At 36.4% G+C, this 11678-nt stretch overlaps 1 pseudogene; it reads left to right on the forward strand.

Annotated features, from left to right (window-relative positions):
* The first annotated feature begins 10974 nt into the window (after positions 1 to 10974).
* On the forward strand, positions 10975 to 11073 carry LOC122701143 (annotated as a pseudogene).
* Positions 11074 to 11678: the final 605 nt, after the last annotated feature.

Genomic DNA, 11678 nt, shown 5'->3' on the forward strand with positions numbered 1-11678 from the left:
CTCAGAGAGCAGACAGGGACAAGAAGGTGGGCTGTGGGCTTCAAAATGTGAAAGTTTACTTGAGTCTCATAGGGATTCTGGCCTGCAATTGATAAATGGATTTGTAGTTGATTATAGAAGAAAATGGCGCTGTTTAGCTGGAATTCTATGTTGAGAGATCATGAATCCAGAGCAACGATTGTGTGAATTTGGACATATCTTGGACCATAAAGGCAGAGTTTGGTTTTGCAAGTTGTATATGTAGGTAAGGTAGGAAAAACTACTAGAAACGAGAAACTATTTTCACTGCAGTAATAATGTCTCATTTTATTGAGTGCCCCACTATTCTCAACACTACTTGTATTACCGCCTCCATTCTCACAGCTGTTATTTTTCCTCACATAACTGTTATACACTCCATTTCACGGAAGAGTAAATTGAGGCACACCACTCTGGCTTCAGAGTCAGTGCTCTAACCACTGCGTGGTAAATTGCTGTCAAAAATTCCAGGTTCCCATTTTCAAGAAAAACCTTCCTTGATGGAACCCTCCTGTATTTTCATGGAAGTTAGGGAACGCTAATTTCTTTTGCTCTTGTGTGATCCCATGTATTATTTCCATATACCAGTCTCCCTATTCTGCTCAAAGCCCCAAATCCATTCTAAGAAATGGTAAATTTAGATGAATAAGGTGATATTGTTTGTGTCAACTACAATAAATTTAATATCTATAAATCCAGATAAAATAATAACAGATAGAAATGAACATCATGAATCCACTCAACCCCCATAAAAGAATACCATAAAACTGGGAAATAAAACATATAATAGATTAAAGCTTGAGCCAATGAAAAATATTAGCAAATGGCTTTTGCTATATTTGCTTCATTGTAGAAAGCCCCAGAGTAGCCTATGACAGCCTAGGTTCAACAGTATCACATCCAAATAGATTAGAGCTACATATAGAGCTTAAATAGCTTTCCTATTGTTTATCCCAGATGTAGCAACACCAAAGATGCTTCTTAGTATACACAGATTCTTTATCTTTCTTTCTATTTTCTGTATTTATCTTTGTCTCACCCAAGCTATTTCTTTATCCCAAGAGCCTTCATACAATTCTGAAATATAATTTTAGTTAATATTTTATTTTAAAATACAGTGGATCCTAGACCATTATTTAATTCAGATTGGTCAGGAAAACCAACCTCTGCTGTGAGAATTATTAAGACAATCCTAATGAAGTTGAGATCACTAGTTTAAGAACTTGAGAGCAAAATTCCAAGCTATTTAAGTAGCCTAAAAGTGAAAGTCACTCAGTCGTATCCAACTCTTTGTGACCCCATGGAGTATACAGTCCATGGAATTCTCCAGGTCAGAATACTAGAATGGGTAGCTGTTCCCTTCTCCAGGGGATCTTCCCAACCTAGGGATCAAACCCAGTCTCCTGCATTTCAGGTGGATTCTTTGCCAACTGAGCCACCAGGGAAGCCCAAGAAGCCTATCTCACGTTAAATGTTAACTTCCACAACATCTGTGCTCCGTGAGCACGGATAAAAAATTTTTTTTGTCTTCTTAGCCCCTAACAAGTGTTTCACCAAATAAAAAAATGAAGGAGAACATGCTAAATTGTATTAAATTCCATATTTACACAAGCATTCCTAAAACTCTTCAAATGACTTAAAGCAGATATACATTAAACTTTTAATTCTAATAATATAGACTGTAGATATTATGGGGAGGGGAAGCTGAGAACTTATTTCATAAGCATTACTATCAGTTTTTTTTTTTCTTCCTTGATTTAACTCTCTTTATTTCTCCATCCTCTTTATATATTCCTTCTCCTAGGTTAAAAAGTTTATCAGACCTTAACCTAAAATAAATATCAAACAACAAAGTCACCATGTTCTAGTTCAAACAACTGTGGCATCTCTGTATCTCTCTTTAAAGCTAAAATTCTCGAAAGAACGTACTACATTTTTTGCAATGCAATCCTTCAGTCTTTGAAATAGAGGTCTGCCCTCCACCTCTACTGAAGCATGCCTTTCAAATACAATTAATGATTCATTTTTAACCTCGTTTTCACTAAGTTGAGGTATAATTTTTATTCACTGGGAAAGCAGAGTCCTAAATATGTTTGACAATGTGTACACTGAATAAACCATAGACTTTTATAGATATATTATGTTTGCCTCATTCCAGATCATTCCCTCATGCCACCTTGCATGTGTGATGAAAAAAAATCACAATGGTTATTGCCTCTGGCAGAATGTAAAATGCATTCTGATTTCTTTCATCGTAGATTATTTTTTCCTTCTGTAGAACTTAATGTAAATGAAATCGAACAGTGTGCAGTCTTTTGTATCTGGCTTCTTTGATCCCGTATAACATTTTGGAGTTTCATCAACATTGTTATCTATAACAAGTTCATTCTATTTTACTAGCAGTATAACTAGTGTGTGCTTAGTCACTCAGTCGTGTCCAACTCTTTGAGACCCCATGGGCTGTAGCCCACCAGGCTCCTCTGTCCAGGGAGTTCTCCAGGCAAGAATACTAGAGTGGGTTGTCATGCCCTCCTCCAGGGGATCTTCCCAACCCAGGGATCGAACCCAGGTCTTCCACATTGCAGGTGGATTCTTTACCGTCTGAGCCACCAGAGAAGCCCTATTTAACTAGTAGGTGCTTCTTATTAAATAATCATAGTGCAGTGCATTAATCAATTATTTTGTTTTGTATATTTGGATTGTTTCCAGTTCAGGGCCATTATGAGTAAAGCTATTATGAGCATACCTGTACAAGTCTCTTTGTGAACATGTTTTCATTTCTCTGTTGTAAATGCCCAGGAAGAGGATTGCTGAATCATAGGGTAGATAAATATTTAACCTTATGAGAAGACTTCAAACAGTTTTCCAAAGTGGACACACCATTTTGTAGTCCTATCAGAAATGAATAAAATTTCTGATTACCTCATATATTAACAACATTTGGTGTTTTCGGTGTTTTTAATTGTAACCATTTTAGCATGTACGTACAATATCTGCATGTGATACTAATTTGCATTTTCCTAATAACTAAAGATCTTGAGCACTTCTTGATTTTATTGTTCATTTGTGAAGTATTTGTTCAAGAATTCTGCCCATTTTGAGTTTATTATTATATGTATTATTATTATTTATGTATTTGTAGAAAACCCCTACCTCATTCCATACACAGAAATCAATTCAAATGAAGTATGGAATGGAGCATAAAAATACAAATTACAAACTATTAAAAGAAAGCTTAGGAAAACGTCTCAACAGCATAGGCAGAAATTTCTTAGAGGGAACAGAGAAAGCACTATCCATAAAATAAAATACTGGTATATCAGATTTCATAAAAATAAAATCCTTCTGCACATCAGTTCAGTTCAGTTAAGTCCACTCAGTCGTGTCCGATTCTTTGCGACCCCATGAACTGCAGCACACCAGACTCCCTGTCCATCGTCAAGTCACCATTAAGAAAATGAACAGGCAAGCTACAGACTGAGGAAAAATATTCAAAATGAATATATCTGACAAGTACTTGAATGAACAATCTATAAATAACTGATGATCTTTTAATTATTAAATATGTAGACTTTTCATTTCTTCCTTCTGTGACTTCCTTTTTCATATCATTTGCCCCTGTTTGACCAATCACCTCTTCAACAGTGATTTGTCCTAGTTGTTGTTCTTTTCCTTTGGTCATTTTGTATTCTCTCTAATTTATCTGTTTTAATCATTTCCACTGCCTTTCTTTGAATTATTTTCTGATGTGTTATCCAGGATGATCTCCCTAGTTATTTATTTTTTCAGTCTAACTTTTCCCGAGTGGTCTAAATTCTTGCCGCTCATAGTATGATCTGTCAACCAGCAGCATCAGCCGCTGTGAGCTCTTCAGACGTGAAGAAGCTCCACACAGGATGCGCTGCATCACAGATCTGCATTTTAACATCTCAGGTGGATTCCTATAAATACACATTACAGCTTGAGAAAAAGTAGTATTGTAACTTCTATCCCTGGTTTCAACTGTCTCCTCTGCTGATAATCCTTACATATTTAGTATATGCCATTCTAATGTGGTCCAGATTTGTATCTTAGCAAGTCGAGTGCCTCCAGATGGTTGATATCTAAGTAGGTATGTAAAATACAATATGTTCAAAACCAAATTCATTATCTTTCTCTTTTTAAATTTTCATATTTCAGTTCACGGGGAGATGAGGGCAAATAATTTTTGTCTAACAATATTAGTGACTTTTCTAAATTAAAGAGATATTGCATAAAAATAAAATGGTGTTACAGTACTCAGTTTTTAATTCTATAAGGCAAGGAGGTCATAGACTGAATTATTATGGGAGTAGTATAAAAGAAAAACATGAAAAATAAATCCCCATAGACTGTATCCCATCAGGCTCCTCTGTCCATGGAATTCTCCAGGTGAAAAAACTGGAATGGGTTGCTATTTCTTTCTCCAGGAGATCTTCCTGACCCAGGAATCGAATCCAGGTCTCCTGTATCGCAAGCAGTTTCTTTACCGTCTGAGCCACCAGACAAGCCAAAATAAATAATATGGTGAAATATTGTAAATCAAAAAATAGTGATGACATATATTAACTCCATAAAAGAAAGATTATAATTTATGATCTTCTATTCTAAATAATCTTAGAGTTCAGAACTCAAACAATTTTTCCCACCTGCAACCAGTTTAGCAATGTTATGTACTGGAGAGGAAATGCTATGAATTTTGTACATATCTGTTATATGATGTCAGAATATCATCAGATTTTTATTCCATCAAAAAATAGTTATCAGCAAACACTACAAGTTATGTTTTTATTCAGCTATTCCCAGCTATTCAGCTATTTTGTGGTGACAAAAGCAAGCCGTTCAACTTGGATAAGAGGGAGAAATGCAAAAGATTTGATTTCTGTTATATAAAGACTAAAAATTATTATTGAATTTTTAGTACTGAATTACACATATCCCATAGGTACTGAGTACAATGATGGTTACATTTTTAGTGAAAATATTTTATTTCATCCCAGATGTCAGAACGTCTTCAAAGTCATGTCACAGAAAGGACATTTCCTTACTATTTCTCTAAGGTAAAGATTTAAATTCGTGCATTCCATTTTGAGAAAGACTTTTCAGGTGAAGTTGTATGCCATTCATAACTCCTTTTCTCCCAAAAAAAAGGTGGGGGCAAATTAATTGTCATACTTCAGCTTGATTCTTGGCTAAGTTCATAGGGTAAAATGTCAATAAGCATGACCGAAATATGCTGTTTCCACAGTGTTTATGATAATAATGCCATTAGAAAACATTTATGGAGAGTTTCCATGTGCCTCACTTTATTATCATTATCCCATCAGGTTCATACAACAGCCTATGAGGTTTAGAGAGTTATAGTGAGTTTCTTAAGGTCTCATAGTTAGAAAAATCCTACTCAGGTTTTCAGGCTAATTTCAAAGTCAATGTTATTAACCACTCTAATGCAAAGGTATCAAAATTTGTCATCTTCTTTTTTTTCCTCCCTCAAAGGAGAAAAAAAGTATTATTTGGAGAAATAATAAAAAAAAATAAAGGAAATCTATTCTCTCTGCACCTCTGGAGGGTAAATTTTCTGCTCTGTGGAGTCAGAAGGAGAGAATCAGTCAGAGAAATAATAAAAATGATGACAACTGTGTCAGTTCTATAGAGGAGAGGAAAATGAATTACTTCATGGCATCAGGGTGCATTTGGAAAGTAGGACTTCAAGGAATCCTGGAAAGAAATTTTATTTCTGAGTGGTGTGTGATCCTCTCCCCATGCCCTAGTATTAGGCCAAAAAGAATCCACTCACTCCAAATAGGGGTAGAATATCCACACAACTCTCTTTCTTTCTCTCTCAAACTTCAACATTAGTATGGACCCCAAATTTACCACTTGTACAACTAGACACATGAGCATTTCCAGCTGAGAAAACGAATTTTTCACACATTGCTGGAATCCTTATCCTGAGCAGACACAGCATCCTCTCAGCACATGGGCTTTCTGAGAGAAATCAGTGCTGCTGTCAGGATCCACGTTTTCAATCTATATTCATCCACACGGCATCATATCTTCTTGGGGAGGGCATTGTCATACAGTTGAAGCTAATGTTCTGGCAGGCTTTTATCTTGCTAGTCTATCATTACAATCCCAACTGAACCAGAAGGCCTCGGGGGTTTTCTGTTGCTCTCAGTCAATCAGTATGGCAGATACCAACTTTTCATAACGCACTCATCCAAAGGAGGCAGTCACTGCATGGGGTTTCCACTTTCAGTATCTCTTCCTCCTCCTACATAAGAAATCTGGAATAATTAATGGGGAATAAATTAGAAGTGTTAGGTTTGCAGTATTTGACCAGGTGACAAGTTTCAATTATTGTTTGTAAATTTCTAGTCTTCATGGAGCTGCTACCTAATAAACTGCTAAAATTAAAGTTCAGGAAGAGCTTCTGAGCTGTATATTGTTAACTGCATCTCCTTCAGGAGACAGTATTTAGATTCTATGGGGCAAAATGATCCTAGTAATGTGAGACTTAAATAGAACTGGTTATATGTATATATATTGCAGTATATACATTTTCCCTGTTATTATTTTTAAAAATTTTTGGACATTATTTTAAATGTATGTTTCCTGCCTTCTTAAACAAAATATTTTAAATATAATTTAACTTTATTCTAGAGAGCTCAGAACATCATTGTGAATATCCATTATTGGTTATGGAATAATGATGCTATGTTGGATTCTATGCAATTTCGTTAAGTCATGTCTTGTTGTAAGCCATCATTTCTTTCATTCAGTCATTCATTCTCTGAATTCCACTTATTTGCCAAACCTAAAAAAAAAAAAAATCAATGAGCCAAATCAGGCATTGCCTTTGTCATTTTGGATTTAGTCTAGTCTGAGAGGTAGGTACAGATAGAATAAATACACATGAAAAATATAAAATTCAAATTTAATAAATGCCAAGAAGAAAAAGAACAGGATGTCATCAAGGAGAAGGATCAGTTCAGTTCAGTTCAGTTCAGTCACTCAGTCGTGTCCGACTCTTTGCGACCCCATGAATCTCAGCACGCCAGGCCTCCCTGTCCACCACCAACTCCTGGAGCTTACTCAAACTCATGTCTATCGAGTCGGTGATGCCATCCAGCCATCTCATCCTCTGTCGTCCCCTTCTCCTCCTGCCCCCAATCTCTCCCAGCAGGAGGATAGATTAATCTAATTCAGATGAAAGAGTTAGGGCAGGACTCTGAGAAAGGGGAATTTTCCTGGTGAGGTTTTAAAAATTAGGAATTAGCTGGAGGAAAATAATAGCATGTTTAAGGGATTTAAGGTTAGAAAGACCTCAAATACTCAAAGATTAGATGAATGGAAGGCCAGTCCTGATATGAAATGAAGTGGGAGGGGGATTTCAGAGGGATATTTATGTTCTTTAAATGTCTTAAGAGAAAGAAATTCTAATTACTTCCTATTGAGTGATTTTTAAATTTCAGGAAAATAGTCACAAATTTAAGGGAAAAAAGTGATATAAAAGTAACTTGATACTCTTAAGAATGAATAAGAATTTAGGTCAAACACAGATATAATTCACAAATTACCTTTATGTTTGTTATTCGTCTTCACAATTTCCCCTAAGTTATGAGGATTCCCCATGGAAATTAAAATGAGGCTGACAAGGGATAAAATAAACAAACAAAATGCCAATTGAAGCCCCAAAGTCACTACTTCTCAGATTCCCGCCTCATTAGTCCTCAGGAGTTTCTATAAAGGGATTATTAAACAAATGAATTCTTATTTTAGTTCCTGTAGCATGTTGCTAGTGTGAAAACAATTTATATGTAAAACAAATTAAATTATGGTAAATTAGCATAGAGTTCAGTATTATACAGCAAATTTTAAAATAGTAAAAGTGTTTGACTTATGAAAATTAAAAACAAGATGTTTTCTCAAAAAATCTCCCTCCTTTATTAGACCATTTTTTTTTCTTTTGGAAAAAAATATTAAAACAAACATATACTTGAATTATGCCTATAATTCACTTGCATTATAGATTAGTACTTAAGTAAACATGTAGAAAATATTTTACTTCCTGGAAATTGATTTTCTGTTGATTTAAAAAAAAGAGATTCATAAGATGCATGGATTGCTTCTTAAATTCATCCCAGGCATTGAAATTCATTATTCAATTAATGGTACTCAGTATGTGTTATTCATAAAATACCCATAAAATCGATCATTAAAACTCAGGGCAATAGATTTTTATACTAGAATGTATGTGTACTCAAGACAAAACCAATTCTAGTGCCTGCTAATACCAACGTTATTAGAAAACCTTTTCCTTGTTTTACTTTTTGAATGTAATTAGAAATTTGCTTAAAAATCCCCACTGACATGCAATGTTAATATTGGTGCAATTAATGAAATGCTAATATTTATTAATTAATTGGCAAAAATCTTGATGAAAGGAAGCTAACAGAAATCATTTATGCAGAATCTACCAGAGGACTAGATTTGTCCTTGGTGACTTGCTCATTTTGCTTTCAGAATGTTATTTAGTAAAGTAGTCAGTGGTATTTCAGTAAATTCTTGGTTGAAAGAATTCTCTAAGACAAAGTTAACAAGCTAGTTTCTAACATAGATGTTAACTGGAGATGTAGGAATTGATATTTCTCAATCACTAAAATATGCAGGAATAAAAATGTGATTCTTTTTTCTACAACTCAACTTTGTCTCTGTCTTGAGCTTTCCTTTTCCCTGAGGGCCAAACATACTGTCTTAGTCCATTCTATGTGGACTCACTTATTTTAGGATTAAACTACTTAATTCAGTACTTACTCCACTCCCTCCACTTCTACCAGCATCTCCTCTAGGTTCACCTGACTTTCTAAACATTATGTCAGTATTTGCTAAACCTTCTTTGTTCCAATTTATTTTCCATCCACAGTGATGTGTTGTTTTCTTTTTTGGCATCTTTGTGCCACATGTGAAATTTCTACCTGTCTGTCAGCTATTAATAATCAATGTCAGAACACCACCATCTTTGGTTCCACAAGAAAACAAGTAGCACTTCCCCTGCCTTGTTACATGGACTGGGGGTAATTTGTTTAGGCATGCTCTATCCTCCCAAACCATCTTGGTTCTAGAAACTCTCAGCAAAGTTTGGTGCCTTCTACTGTAGATAGGGGCTTCCCTGGTGGTTCAGTGATAAAGAATCCACCTGCAAAGCAGGAGACATAGGAGACGTGGATTCAGTCCCTGGGTCAGAATGATCCTCTGGAGAAGGAAGTGGCAACCCACTCTTATTCTTGCCTGGAAAATTCCTTGGACAGAGGACCCTGGCAGGCAACAGTCCATGGAGTTGCAAAGAATCAGACATAGATGAGCAACTGAACAACGATGGCAAAGAACATATAGGCAGGGCTTAGGTCCCATGTAATGTCGGTGATGTTAGACTGTTTTAGAGGAATCACAGCTGAAGTACACTGAAGTATGTATCTTGGTAAATATTCTTCATAAGTTTTTTTTCCCCTTAATTCTACATGATTTTTGACTTTTGTACACTGAGTCTCACATTTGACATCTTTTATTTTCTGTCCCCACCAAATCAACTTCCATTTAGGAAACAGTGGACTCATGAGGGCCAGGCAACAAGTGAAATATTTGCTGATCCTCAAAGGGTACATGAAGCTTCTTGGTCAGTGCTTCACGTTGTACCATTGTTACATACTTCTTTATCATTCTAAAACTTGAACTTGAAATTAAGCAATTAAAAAATTATAAAAGAAAGGGTGAAAGAGAAGAAGGAAGGAAGAAGGAAAGCATGCATGTTAGCATGTGATCCAGAAATCAGATCTTTAATGTAAACTCCCAAAATATCATTAAAGTGAAAGTTGCTCAGTCATGCCCGACTCTTTGCGATCGCGTGGATTATATAGTCCATGGGATTCTCCAGGCCAGAATACTGGAGTGGGTAGCCTTTTCCTTCTCCAGGGGATCTTCCCAACCCAGGGATCGAACCCAGGTCTCCCTCATTGCAGGCAGATTCTTTACCAGCTGAGCCACAAATTTAGGGATAGATAGGGCAAGACAGTAAATTGAGGAAGTTACCTCCTACCTCCTTTTTACCCCTTTCTTCACAACACTCATATCTTTTTGCACAGCCCTTCCCATCTACCCAGGTCCCAGCTCCAGGTGATACTCATGGCTCTTTTAGCCATGTGTTAGATTATCATTTGATTGTTTAAAACATTTTCCTTTAGAATTTCTTTCCATGAAGCCAACGGTTATACAATCATTAAATCTAATCTGTATTTTAGCAAGAGCTGCTTAGGGATAAACTCATCACAAATGTACCCAAATTATTTGGGGGTATAAAGCAGGTCAATGGTGAAAACAGTTTATGTCAGACTGGCTACCTTGTGATCATCCAAGAACATGGGTTGGACCACCTTCCAATTAATAGGTGGGCTATGGAGAACTTACAGAAATTGAAAGAAAGTTTATTAGTCATACAAGGGATTACTGGGAGGGGCAGGAGGAGCACAGACTTGTCACAGAGAAAGCTGGGCCTTTATCATGGTTAAGGAGTGAGACTAGGGCATTTTCTAGGTTTGGTTTGTGATTTGTGAAGTTGGAATGTTCCAAGAGGGCCACAGCAGGGCACGCATACCAACTTTATTATCAATCTGTCTGGATGTGGAGCTAACAGGAAAGGGGAAACAGGTCTAAAAGAAGTCAGTGGTATGCTGTCTTTGACAGCACATATACTAGAATGTATTCCCTAGTGGCTCAGACAGGCTCCTACAATGCAGGAGACCCAGGTTCTATCCCTGAGTCAGGAAGATCCCCTGGAGAAGGAAATAGCAACCCATTCCAGTATTCTTGCCTGCAGAATCCCATGGACAGAGGAGCCTGGTTTGTCATAGCCCATGGAGTCACAAAGAGTCAGACACTACTGAGTGGCTTAACACTTTCATACTTCATACTAAAATTAGAATATTAGCATGGCTCCAGCATAAGGATGACGTGAAGATTCATGAAGGACTCCATAATTTTGCTTGGGACCAGTAGATGCAAATTACTATATGTGGAATGAATAAGCAACTAGCATGGGAAACTATATTCAATATCTTATAATAAACTGTTATAAAAAGAATATATATATATGTATAACTGAATCACTTTGCTGTACGGCAGAAATTAACACATTATAAATCAACTGTACTTCAACTTAAAGAAAAAATCAGTGGTCTAATATCCAAAAAATAGGGTCAAACTCTTATTACGTTGATCTTTACCTGCTCAGTTAGTATGCCTAAGGGCTTCTTACTCCAGAAACCAAGGACAGCTTCCTCAGAGACTAAATGAGGATGAAGCAAAGGGTGCTAAGAAACCAGACTGACTCAACAAATTTGGAGAACAAGTATTAAGAATATTGGGGTCTTGTCCCTGCCTTCCTGTCAAGCCTGCATCCTCAGCTAAATGTGGGATCACACATAGAGGAGCAGTGCAGTGACAGACCTCCATGACTCTCAGATATAGTTTTCCTAAAGGGCTGGAACCCTCTAGGTGTAAAATGTAGTTTCATTCTTCTAAAACTATGTGCTAGCCGAGTATCACTACTTGTAGGGCAGGAGCAATTATAAAACATTCATGATAGA

The sequence above is a fragment of the Cervus elaphus genome, chromosome 9 (assembly GCF_910594005.1).
Source record: "Cervus elaphus chromosome 9, mCerEla1.1, whole genome shotgun sequence".
NCBI lineage: Eukaryota > Metazoa > Chordata > Mammalia > Artiodactyla > Cervidae > Cervus > Cervus elaphus.